Source organism: Macaca thibetana, chromosome 1 (assembly GCF_024542745.1).
Source record: "Macaca thibetana thibetana isolate TM-01 chromosome 1, ASM2454274v1, whole genome shotgun sequence".
Lineage (NCBI taxonomy): Eukaryota > Metazoa > Chordata > Mammalia > Primates > Cercopithecidae > Macaca > Macaca thibetana.
The window spans coordinates 150,904,239-150,917,262 of record NC_065578.1 but is presented as its reverse complement, the minus strand read 5'-3'; the positions used below and the strand labels follow the sequence as shown (position 1 = coordinate 150,917,262).

Genomic DNA, 13,024 nt, shown 5'->3' with positions numbered 1-13,024 from the left:
CCCCGTCTCTACTAAAAATACAAAAATTAGCTGGGAGTGGTGGCGGGCACCTGTAATCCCAGCTACTCAGGAGGCTGAGGCAGGAGAATCGCTTGAAGCTGGGAGGCGGAGGGTGCAGTGAGACAAGATCATGCCATTGCACTCCAGCCTGGGTGACAGAGTGAGACTTCGTCTCAAAAATAAATAAATAAATAAATAAATAAATAAATTGCTGCAACAGCAGAGAGCCAGACCCCACAAGGGTGATGGCAAGAAAATTGGCGAGGAATTCGATGTGTAAATCTTGGGTTGCCTCTGAATCCTTTGGCCCTGGGAAGGGAGAGCAGAGCCCAGCCTGAAAAGAGGCCGAACAAGAGGACAGACAATGGGGAAGGAGGCCAGGGCACAGTGCCAGGACTTTTTATCCTATTAGGCCACAGCATTCCTGCAACTTCTGAATATACAACCTAAATCTTTTTTGTTGTTGTTTGAGATGGAGTCTCACACTGTCACCTGGGCTGGAGTGCAATGTGTGTGTGTGTGTGTGTGTGTGTGTGTGTATGTGTATATATAGAGTATATTCTAGGATGCAGGCAGGGCACAGTGGCTCTTGCCTGTATTCCTAACACTTTGGGAGGCCAAGGCAGGAGGACCACTTAAGCCCAGGAGTTCGAGACCCACTTGGGTAACATAGCGACACCTGCCTCTACAAAAAAATTCTTAAAAATTAGCTGGGTGCAGTTGCAGTGCACCTGTAGTCTCAGATACTTGGGAGGCTAAGGTGGGAGGCTAAGGTGGGAGGATTGTGTTGAGTCCAGGAGCTTGAGGCTGTAGTGAACCGTGATGGTGCCACTGCACTCCAGCCTGGGTGACAGAACAAAACCCTGTCTCTAAAAAAATTTTTAAATTATCGAATTAAAAAAATTTTGTCCTGCTAAACTATAATATACTTTAGGGAAGTCACATTTTTTATTCTCTCCCACCCTTCCACTGGTCCTTGGCTGTTGTTTAGGAGATAATGTTGATTAATTTGTTGACTGACCCTTTAAGATATCAACATCAATTGTTTTAAAATCTTAGTTTATAGAAAAAATATTAGCCTAAAGACTGACTCCATTTGTCCCTCACACAGAAGCCAAGAGTTTCTATAAGATTTAGGTTGTATAGGCCAGGCGCCTATATATCTATATATACGTGTGTGTGTGTGTGTGTGTGTGTGTATCTCCAGGAAGAGAGAAATGTAATAATTTATAGGCAATATAGAATACATTGTTCTGTGGTAGCAGAACTCTTTCCTATGGAGTGTTGAGGATGACTTGGAAATAGCAGAATTTGGTCTTGCTGGTTGGGGGACTTAGATTATGAAGCACCTACTAGGTGCCAGGCACTGGGCTAAGAACTGGAAACACAAAGATGAGCACTTCATGGGCTCTGTCCCCAAAGGAGTGCTCACAGACTAGTGTGGGTAGCAGATCTGTGAACAGAGAACAGAGCAAAGCCCTGAAAAGGGGAGTGATACCTGTGTGGCTGGGAAGGTAAGCAGCGTGTATGTGGAGAGAGAGAGAGAGAGACAGAGAAAGAAACTTCCAGAGGGGCTCCACCGAGGAGGTGGCATTTGGGTTACGTTTTCTCTGTGGGTTTAGAGGAAGAGCATTTTAGACATGTGGACAGTGAGTAGAAAGGCACAGGCAGATGCCACACGGGAAAGACAGGCAAGCATTCAGAGGAGTCCGTGTGACTGGGAGAAAGGCTGTACATACCATGTGGTAGCAGACAGTCTGGGAAAAGTGGGCAGGAGAAAGGTCATGAGGGCCCGGGTACCAAATAAAGTATGCATTTCTTTTTCTTTTCTTTCTTTCTTTTCTTTTCTTTTCTTTTTTTTTTTTTTTTTTTTTTTTTTTGAGACAGAGTCTTGCTCTGTCACCCAGGCTGGAGTGCAATGGCACGTTCACAGCTCATGCAACCTCTGCCTCCTGGGTCCAAGCAATTCTCCTGCCTCAGCCTCCCAAGTAGCTGGGATTACAGGTGTATGCCACCATGCCTGGCTAATTTTTGTACTTTTAGTAGGGACAGGGTTTCACCATGTTGGTCAGGCTGGTCTTCAACTCCTGACTTCAGGTGATCTGCCTGCCTTGGCCTCCCAAAGTGCTGGGATTACAGGCATGAACCATGAACCGCCACACCAGACCAAAGTGTGCATTTCTATCTTTTGGGAGATCGAGAGCCGGCCACTATTTTTGAGCAGGAGAGGAGTGGGTTCATACTTACCTTTCAGAAAGATGCCTCACTGGGAGAAGGGGGTCTTATTGCTCCAAGAAGCCAGAGAAAGGGAGACCAGCTGTGGGGCAGGTGGGTTGGCTGGGGGTGGGGGCACTGAGGCTTTTAGGCAAGGAGATGGCAGCAGCTCCCAGGAAGCCCACAGCTGTGTGACGTGCAAGAGGGACTGCAGACAGGAGTACTCTTTGAGGCGAGGGAGACTTTTAGAGAAAATGCCCTGTGAAAGCCATTTATTTTAACAAATACTCTTCCATTGCTCTGTTTTTATTCCCCTCAGATGCAACTTTCCTTCTGGGATTGTGAAAATGGGTGTCATTTCTGTAGCTTTCTGAAGTTTGGGTAAAATTTCCTTTTCCTCTCAGTGGATTCTGTGTAGCAGGAAGCATGAGTTGATTTCAGCTTTTTGTCTTCTGAGACCTACTTCAGAGTGTGTTGCTGCTGGTCCGAGGCTGAAAGGAAGGTCTGTGATGTCACAGGCTGCACATTTTCTAGAAACATTTTCTGAGATCAGCTGGCACAATTGTGTTTGTTTTAAAAACAAAAACATCTCAGGGGCAGTCCCCACATTCTGCATAATGGGACCCTTCACCCCACCGCCTCGATGGTTAATCCCGACAACTCAGAACATCCCACTAACGGAGGTGTTATGCGGTAACTCTCTCCTCACAGGAAAAACTGCTCTGTAAGAAAAGGGCACTGAAGGAAGTGGCTTTTGTTCTAATGCTGAATTCCAGGGAGGCTGGTGCTTGGAATGCTTACCTCCTCCTGACTTTTTACATGATTTCTCCAGTTCTTGCATTTTATACACCAAAAGCAAAATGCAACTTGACCCTGGACTGTTACATGGTGGCCCTGCCAGGCTGGCTGTGGAACTCAGGCTCTGCCGTGCACAGGCTGGTTAGTCAGGAGACTGGAGCAGAGAGCAAATAAGGTTGAGGTCATGGTTGAAATTCCTATAGAGGCCAATTGGCTGGGCACACCCTGCCCTCCACTCTCTCTGGCCCTGTTCTACAGGGGACTGAGTAAGGGCGTATAGCTGGCTCAGTGCAGTCCAGCACCACTCTCTTAAATCGCATTGCACGTCCCGAATGGCCAGTAAGCAATACAGACTTCAGGCACAATGAGACCTTGCTTAAGCAGCCCTCTGGAAGAAAGCACCATTATACCTTTCAGCTGTGACTTTTTTCAGCCTTCATTAGTGATGTGGAACAGCATTGATTGCAGTAACTTTTCTACTAAACAGAAACATTTGTCTGCTGCTCCAGTCAAAAATACCTGCTTTACAGCTTTAATTTGCCCCACAGAACTGCAGGTCTATAAGGTGAGGCTGTTTCCCTTCCCCCCTTCCTCTTTCCATGCCTTTTCCTCACTCACTGATGGCCTCTTCTCTTCTGGCAGCACCCGAAGCCTTTTTTCTCCCTATCAAAGCAAGAAAGGCTCTTAGAATGGTTGTTTGCACGCACAAGTTGACAGACTGCCCTTCATGGCAATGATTCCTGTTACCATTACTTCACCCAGACATTGCATGTCAGCGTTTTTTCTAGAAGGTTGTCAGTAGAAGCTGGCAGTTAAGAGTGGGTAGTTTAGAACCAGATCAAAGCCAGGCTGGGATCTGGCTCTGACAGTTACTATCTGTGTGTCTTGGGATAAGAACTTAACCTTGCCAAGCCTCGGTTTCCCTCTCTGTAAAGCAAAGCTCATACTGCCGTTATTGCACGCTAGCTCTCAGCATTGCCTGGCACATGACAAATGTTAGTTATGATTATTTATTAGCTAATTGACACACAGAAGACTTTATTCTACTAAAGGCTTTATTACAACAGGCTAGCAAGTGGAGATAATTTTTTATTCAGACTTTTTTTTTCTTTTTTTTTGTTTGAGACAGAGTCTCGCTCTGTCGCCAAGGCTGGAGTGCAGTGGTGCGATCTCGGTTCACTGCAAGCTCTGCCTCCTGGGTTCCCGCCATTCTCCTGCCTCAGCCTCCCGAGTAGCTGGGACTACAGGCGCCCGCCACCACACCCGGCTAATTTTTTGTATTTTTAGTAGAGACGGGGTTTCACTATATTAGCCAGGATGGTCTCGATTTCCTGACCTCGTGATATGCCTGCCTCGGCCTCCCAAAGTGCTGGGATTACAGGTGTGAGCCACTGTGCCCGGCCTCAAATTTTTTATTATAAAAAATTTCAAATGTATAGAAAAGTTGAAATAATAGTACAGTTGACACTGAAATCCCTCATCTAGATTCTACAGTTATATACATGTTACCAAATATATGTTTTTTACTAAACTATTTCAATGTAAGATACAGACATCATCCCTAAATACTTCAACACACATCTCTTGAAAATAAGAACATCCTTTGATGTACTCACAGTAACCTTTATTACACTTAAGAAAATTAATGATAATTACCTAATATCCCCTGGTTCCCAATTCCCAAATCATATAAAATTTTCCAAAATGTTTCCCAATATGTCTTCTAACAGATATGTGTGTGTGTGTGTGTGTGTGTGTGTGTGTGTGTGTGTTTAAAAATTTCAGTAGCTTTTGGGGTACAAATGGTTTTGGGTTACGTGGATGAATTATATAGTGGTGACGTCTGAGATTTTCATACACCCATCACCCAAGTAGTATACATTGTACCCAATATGTAGTTTTTATCCCATACCCCTCTCTCATCCTCCCCCTTGTGAGTCTCCAAAGTCAATGCACTTTGGATGTTTTTTTTAAACAGATCCAATCAAAATTCTTACTTTGCATTTGGTTGTGATGTCTCTATTTTATTTTATTCTAGAGCAGTAGGTGTGGGGAAATTTTGAGAACAACATTGTTACTGAAATCAGCTATTGGCTGCCAGGTGGAAATGGCTGCTGCCTCCACTGAGGCACACTGGGCCACATTTATTAACACAGGCTCTGTGATATGGTTGCATAGTTTGCTTTGCTGAACTTGTTGGTTACTAGCTTTACTGCTTAATGACTGGACATTAGAGACTTTTCTGTTATTTTTATATTCCCACCACCTTCACAGCACCTAACACACAGGTGGTCAATAAAAGTGGATGGAAGGGGCCGGGCACGGTGGCTCATGCCTGTAATCCCAGCACTTTGGGAGGCCAAGGCAGGCAGATCACAAGGTCAGGAGTTCGAGACCAGCCTGACCAACATGGTGATCTCTACTAAAAATACAAAAATTAGCCGGGTATGGTAGCATGCACCTGTGATCCCAGCTACTCGGGAGGCTGAGGCAGGAGAATTGCTTGAACATGGGAGGCAGAGCTTGCAGTGAGCCAAGATTGTGCCACTGCACTCCAGCCTGGGCGACAGAGGAAGACTCCATCTCAAAAAGAAAAAGAAAGTGGATGGAAGGAAAGGAGGCGAGGGGAAGAAGGAAGAAAAAGGAGAATGGGAAAGAGGCAGGCACTGGCAGGCACCTTCTTCCATGCCCAGTGGGTGCTTGGAGAGTCACACTGTGCCCTCCTGGGAAGCACCCACCCTCCTTTGATTTGGGGAAGATGATTCCATGTGGGATGTGCCTTTTGTCCAAATAGGCCTTCTTCCTTCACATTCTCCTTTCCCTCTTTCCCACCCTCCTTACCTGAGCACTAGTTGGGATCCCTCAGACCTTCTGCTAACTTTAACTTAGTCTTTTCCTCTCTTCCCATATACAAGATTAACATTTGACATTATTTTAAAAGTAATCTATAATAGATTATCTTTTCCTACAATCACACTCATTTTCCCAATTCCTTGGAAGGTAATTCCCACATAATTTATGATCAGTAATTAAATTCCTGACCACAATGAATCATGAGGAATATATACTGTGTTCAGAGGGATGGAGTGGTATCCATAAGGGAGCATCTGCTGAAGGGAGAGAGTGGACACATGGGGGTTAGCCTACAAAGCCAAGGGGAGCTGTCCTCCAAACACAATCAACAGAGTTCAGCTCAGGTTTAAGGGTCAAACTATTGCTTCTATTCTGTGTGGAGAGAACAATGACTGAATTGGCTGGAATAGACCAAAGTTGGTAAAGTGAACTTTCTCCACATCTCATCTCTAATCTCTAAAATTTTGACTTAAACAAAATTTGAGTCAAAAATTTTGAGCAGATATAGGGAATGAATGCAAGAAGCTCTTGATTATCTATGTGGTGGACTGGCTCATTTTCATTCCAGGCTGTCCTACCACTCTACCACTTCTCCGTGCTGAGAAGTAGTTGGCGTCTATTCAAAGTACACAGGCCATTTAATTATTAATCGGAGCAAAACATTATTAGGGAAGTTAAACTGTTGAGTAGGTGTGTGTGTGTACACATGTGAATATTTTCTTGATTATCCGGCTATTCTGTTTTGCCTTTTGCCTTTCTGGGTTCCTGCCCCTCTCCATTTGTGGTGATACCTGTAAGGTGATTATGTCACTGAATTCCTAAGAGCTTTTTGGTCCCTCTCCCATTCTCCTTGGATGTGTGTGGAAATGTTTGTCAGCAGGGGCGGACCAGGGAGGGTTCATGTACACAAGAAGTGACTGACCTTGGCCGCTGAGTGGAGCATGTATTTGTGACCAGGAAAAGGTTCAGTGTTTGTGTTTGATGATAGTTTTATGTCCTGCTGTCAGTACATAGGACTTTATAGGGGTTTCTGATGACCTAGGGCTCCAGGTACCATCATGATTATTTGGCCAATGATTTTAATGGGCCCATATAAACTTACTCTGTTTTTATATTAATAACAGAGAAGGAGATGTTGGAAGATTAAATATAGAGGAGGATGGGCTTTAGCTTCACTGTTCAAGGCCATTGGGAATTATTCTACAGAATTCGATCCAGCCTATTCTCATTATTTCCTTCTTCCTATGACTTTGATTCTTTCCTTATTCTTCCTTCCTCCTTTTTCCTTTCTTCTTTTTCTTCTTCTTCTTCTTTTTTTTTTTTTTTTTTTTTTTTTTGAGACGGAGTCTTGCTGTGTCGCCCAGGCTGGAGTGCAGTGGTGCAACCTCGGCTCACTGCAAGCTCCACCTTCCAGGTTCACGCCATTCTCCTGCCTCAGCCTCCCGACTGGCTGGGACTACAGGCGCCCGCCACCACGCCTGGCTATTTTTTTGTATTTTTAGTAGAGATGGGGTTTCACTGCGTTAGCCAGGATGGTCTTGATCTCCTGACCTTGTGATCCGCCTGTCTCAGCCTCCTAAAGTGCTGGGATTACAGGCGTAAGCCACCGCGGCCGGCCTCTTCTTTTTTTCTTCCTTGCTTTCTATCGTTCTTTTTCCCTCCTCCCTTCCTCCTCCCACCTTTATTTATTTCTTTCAACATGTACTGCATGCTTACTATATATTAGGCACAGTCTAAATGCCAGAGATGCAGAGATGAATAACACATGGCCCCAGCCCTCCTGGAACTCAGTTTAGTGTGGGAGGCAGATGGAGACACAGATCATTCCAGTACTGTGGTTAACAACAGAGATAAGTACAGGGTGAGCTCAATGTAGGGGTCCCTAATCCAGCTTGGCTTGGAAGAGAAGGCAGGAAGCTTCCTGGAAGAGATGATTGGCAGATTGATTGGGAGTGGCTGAAAGAGGAGCTGGGCTCAAGGCCTTTACCAAGCAGGCCAGGCCATTCACGTGGTTTATGAGCACTGGATAAAGGGATCCAGTATAATAGGATGAAGGGCTTTGGGGGTGTGGGTCTTCCATGAGATATGACACCAGATTTTGATGTCACTGGATATGGTTAGGACCACAGGGGCAGGGCAGAAATGATGTCTACTACTCTGGGAAAGTACTAGTGACTTACCTCTGAAATCTGGGGACATTCTAAGGTATCTGCTCAGATGGTTGATCCTGGGGAATCCTGGAAGAAATGAAAGCTGAAATGAAAGATCACTCTTGAAGGCCAGTACATGACATATATGTGCTCAGGGGTGAAGAGTCATGTAAGGGGAAATGGGCGGTGGGTAGTCAAGGTGTGAGTGAAGATCACTGCTCACTAGAGTGGGGCAAAGAGGCTTGGGGAGGTGGAGGAGGACTCTTGGCTTCCTAAAAAGAAGGCCTAACTTGTGCTATGCCCAGGACTCTGGAGGAGTTTTTGGGCCAGTAGACAGGCAAGTGACCACAACAGTTCTTATGCCCCACAAGGGCAGAGCCTTACATTGGCAGCTCCCTGAGTTACTTGAAGCAGGAGACCTTTTATAACCTCAAGAAGACAAGAAGAATTCTGTTGAGGGAAGCTTAATCCCTGCTCTTTGGAGATCTCGGCGTGATAGTAGAAAAGCACATATGAGCTAGAAAAACATAAGTATCACATCCGATGATACCAACTGCAACAATGGTAATAGCCACTGTGTATTTAGTCTCTACCCTGTGGCAGGGCTTTTCATGTATTACTCAACCCTCACAACTACATAGTGATATACAATGATAAACGATATTATCATTCCTTCCATTTTATAGATGGGGAAATCAAAGTTTAGAAAGGTCACAGGTAGGGAGTCATAGAATCACATTTGAACCCAGATCATTCTAGCTCTAGAGCCCCTGATCTCAACTGCTGTTCTTACTGTGAATAAATACTCAGTGCAGCTTCTCTTTGACTTGACCATAGAACCACAGCCTACCTGAAACGGTAGAATAGAGAGACCCTAGAGACTGACAAACTGCATTTCTACAGCACTACTAGTTATTATGAAGATGGATAATCTAAAATTTTCTATTTCTCTAACATGTAGTCTTAGGACACTCAGTATTAGCCAGGAACATATGATTTAAGGGGAAAAATATGGATTAGAAAATAATTGCTCTGAAGTCTACTACTTTGGTAGTTGTTATGGAATGAATGTTTGTGTCCCTCCAAAATTCGTAAGTTCAAGACCTAATCCCCAACCTGGTGGTACTATTAATAGATGAGGTCCTGAGAGCAGAGCCCCATGATTGGATGAGTGCCCTTATAAGAACAGGAAGAGAGACAGACTAGAGATTTCTTTCTTTCTCTCTCTCCATGGGTATACACCGAGGAAAGTCCATGTGAGGACATAGCAAGAAGGCAGCCATCTGCAAGCCAGGAAGAGAGCCCTCACCAAGAATCACATCTGCTGGTACTTTGATCTTGGACTATAAGACACCTCCAGAACTGTAAGAAAATTGATATCTGTTGTTTGAGCCACCCAGTCTATGGTATTGTGTTACAGCAGCCTGAGCTGACTAAGGCAGTAGTTAATATCAGCAGCAGGGTGATTACACTCTGTGTGTGTGTGTCTGTGAACTAGATCCTCTTAGTCAAAAGGGTTGTTGACTGTGTCTTGAGACCCTTCACTCTCTATATTAGTTTTGGGTGTTCTTTTTCTCATTGGTATTTATGAACAATTTACATAAAAATGACTTTTAAAAACCTTCTGGAAAAAACATATTAGTTGGTTTATGATTCTTCAATAGATGAGAAATTGGGCACTCCCTGTCACCTGTGGCCCCCAGGGAGGCAAGAAGATAGCTTTTACAAGTGAGAGGAGAGCTGGGATCTGCAGAGACCACTGGACTGCCTACCTCCCTCCTTGCTCTGGGAGTCTTCCGTGGGTCTGAGGGAGGCACAGATCATCTCTACAAGCTGTCTGGGCTCCCAGGTATTTGCTACAGGGGGTCTCGTGTGTTCAGAGGACCCGAAGCTATGGTACCCTTGAGGCTGAGGAGGAAGGTGTACTTTCTCCCCTGTACAACAGGCATGTGGAGAGCTGTGGCTTGGGAGGAGAATACCAGTGTGCCTCCCACTTCCTTAGCAGCCAGGCCTCCCTCCCCAGAGGGGCTGCACCATTTCTCAACTAGTGGCAGCTCATGAAATCCTCAAATAGGAGGTGTATTAGTCAGGGTTCTCTAGAGGGACAGAACTAATAGGATGGATTTATATATAAAGGGTAGTTTATTAAGAGGATTGACTCACACAGTCACAAGATGAGTCCCATAATAGGAGTAAGGAAGCCAGTTCGAGCCCCAAAGCTGAAGAACTTGGAGTCTGATATTCGACGGCAGGAAGCAACCAGCACAGGAGGAAGATGTAGGCTGGGAGGCTAAACCAGTCTAGTCTTTTCACATTCTTCTGCCTGCTTTTATTCTGGCCACACTGGCAGCTGATTAGACCGTGCCCACCCAGATTGAGGGTAGGTCTGACTTTCCCAGCCCACTAACTCAAATATTAATCTTCTTTGGCAGCACCCTCACAGACACACCCAGGAACAATACTTTGCATCCTTCAATCCAATTAAGTTGAAACTCAATATTAACCATCACAGGAGGAATCTGCAAAGATCATTTAGCCCAGTGCTTCTCAGTTCATAAGGTTCAGGCATTTTACCTGGGAACTTTGTTAGAAAGGAGTTTTTTTTTTTTTTTTTTTTTTTTTTTTTTTTTTTTTGAGACGGAGTCTCACTCTGTCGCCCAGGCTGGAGTGCAGTGACACGATCTCGGCTCACTGCAAGCTCCACCTTCCGGGTTCACGCCATTCTCCTGTCTCAGCCTCCCAAGTAGCTGGGACTACAGGCACCCGCCACCAAGTCTGGCTAATTTTTTTGTATTTTTTTAGTAGAGACAGGGTTTCACCATGTTAGCCAGGATGGTCTCAATCTCCTGACCTCATGATTTGCCCAACTCGGCCTCCCAAAGTGCTGGGATTACAGGTGTGAACCACCGCTCCCGGCTGAGAGGAGATTCTTATTCAGGAGGTCAAGGTGGGGCCTCAGCATCTTTAACAAGTTCCCAGGTGATGCTGCTGCTGCTGATCTGGGGACCACACTTTGAAGAGCAAGAATTTACTCTATGTCAAGGTAGGCTACATTTCAGTGACCATCACAGTCAAGTAAGAGTCCATCCTGCTACAGAGAAGCAAATACTCTTCTTCAGCAGCTTTCTTACCTTTTAGAAGTCATTATACTTAGCAAACCCAAATCCCTTTAGTTTCATGCCCATTTTGTCAAGTTCTCCTCTTAGCAGAGATAGAGATGCAAAGTAGCCCTCTCCCATATCATAATCCTTAGTTATTTAAAGACTACTAAGTCAGATCTATTTTTAAAAGCACCACCTCTCTCTCTGTTCTTATGCCTGCATTACCCAGGTCGGTCAGTAGGAATGAAACTCCTGGGGCACTCTTCGCTGAGGACTTGGCACTGGGAACATTCATGATTTGCTTATGCAGCTGGAATCTCCTCACATGCCCAAATACTATTCTTTCTCAGTTCTCTATAGTAAAGGGATGGCAGAGTTATGAAAGTCAAAATCTGAAGAGGAGTGAAAACCTCCACTTAACCTTTAGTATCATAACTCCTCTTCTCAGAACTCGATCAAGGTGTTTATTCACAGGTAACAGTGACCTGGTTTGGGTTTTCTCTTTCCTCCCTGGCTCTACATGTCTCATGGTCAAGAGAACTTGGAAGCAAAAACTTAGCCATCTACCATAGCTAAGCAAAGGAGTCTGAATAACCCCCAACCAGGCCTGGCGCGGTGGCTGACGCCTGTAATCCCAACACTTTGGGAGACCGAGGCAGGCAGATCACGAGGTCAGGAGATCGAGACCATCCTGGTTAACATGGTGAAACCCCGTCTCTACTAAAAAATACAAAAAAATTAGCCAGGCAGGCATGGTGGCAGGCACCTGTAGTCTCAGCTACTTGGGAGGCTGAGGCAGGAGAATGGTGTGAACCCGGGAGGCAGAGGTTGCAGTGAGCCGAGATCACGCCACTGCACTCCAGCCTGGGGGACAGAGTGAGACTCCGTCTCCAAAAAATAAAAAATAAAATTAATAACCCCCAACCTGTATGAGAGTCCACAAGTACCCAAGTCTGTGATCGAGAGTTCTATCCTCCTGAACTCTCTGCTTTCTTTCTGCCCCAAAAAGGACTACCGTCAGGTCTTTGCACCTTTGTGTGACTTTAAGTCAACATGTTTCCTCTCTCCAGGACACTTTCTCTCCAGTATGGAATGAAATTTGTCCTTTGTTAAAGAGGCTAATGGTCCCAGGTGACAGGTTATTTTATGTATTATACCTGCCTAGGATGGCACAGTAGACATTGCCTATCAGAAAGAAGGTACTGCCACTTACAGGTTCACAGTGATATCCGGGGTGGAAGGGAGGGCTCTTCCAGGAGAAAGCAAGGTATCCAGGAGGAGACCACCAAGAGGGCCTGTGTCCTTTGCAGGTTTCTGGGGGTGCAGAGTTATTCAGAAGTCTGCTGTTACCCTGACCCCATCCTCAGCAGAACTTCCTCCATCATTTCAGAAGGTAAAATGAGACAGCTGGAGCACAGGACGAGATGGCAACTTCTGTTTTGCTTTTTTTTTTTTTTTTTTTTTTTCTGACAGCCAGTGTGTAGGGAGCTCTGTATGGGGAGTATGACTCACTAGTATTGGTCATGACTCTGGGCCCAGGATTCACAAGTGTTCCAAAAATAGTAACCGGCCGTGGTGTACACCCACAGTGCAGTTAGACATTTCCCATTGAAAACACTCAATGGGAAACCTACACGGAGAAAGGGAAGGTTAAAAGAGCTGTAATTACAGTTCTTCTAGTTAGCCTAGAGAATATCTTCCTCTCTGCTTGGTCATTTATATTTCTCATTCTCTTTCTGGAGAACACATTCCTCTTTACTTCAGCATTTAGTACTTGTTCATTCATCCATTTAGCATTTTTTTTATTGAACATCTTCCCTGTGTCTAGCACCATTCTGGGTGTGAGGGAGGCACCAGAAATAAAGCAGTCCTTAGTCTCCTGGAGTTCACGGTTCAGTGAGGGAACCT

General features: G+C 45.1%; 1 long non-coding RNA gene across 2 annotated transcripts; it reads right to left on the bottom strand.

The window, feature by feature from the left end:
• Positions 1-2,471: 2,471 nt before the first annotated feature.
• LOC126948675 (uncharacterized) lies at positions 2,472-12,634 on the bottom strand. Of its 2 annotated transcripts, XR_007723506.1 has the most exons (5): positions 12,330-12,634; positions 8,046-8,102; positions 3,631-3,675; positions 3,016-3,166; positions 2,472-2,705 (listed from the first exon to the last, which is right to left on the bottom strand). It is a non-coding gene; the product is annotated as an uncharacterized LOC126948675 (long non-coding RNA). The 2 variants fall into 2 exon arrangements; XR_007723504.1 differs by lacking the exon at positions 3,016-3,166 and having other exon boundaries at positions 12,330-12,628.
• Between the last annotated feature and the right edge of the window lie 390 nt (positions 12,635-13,024).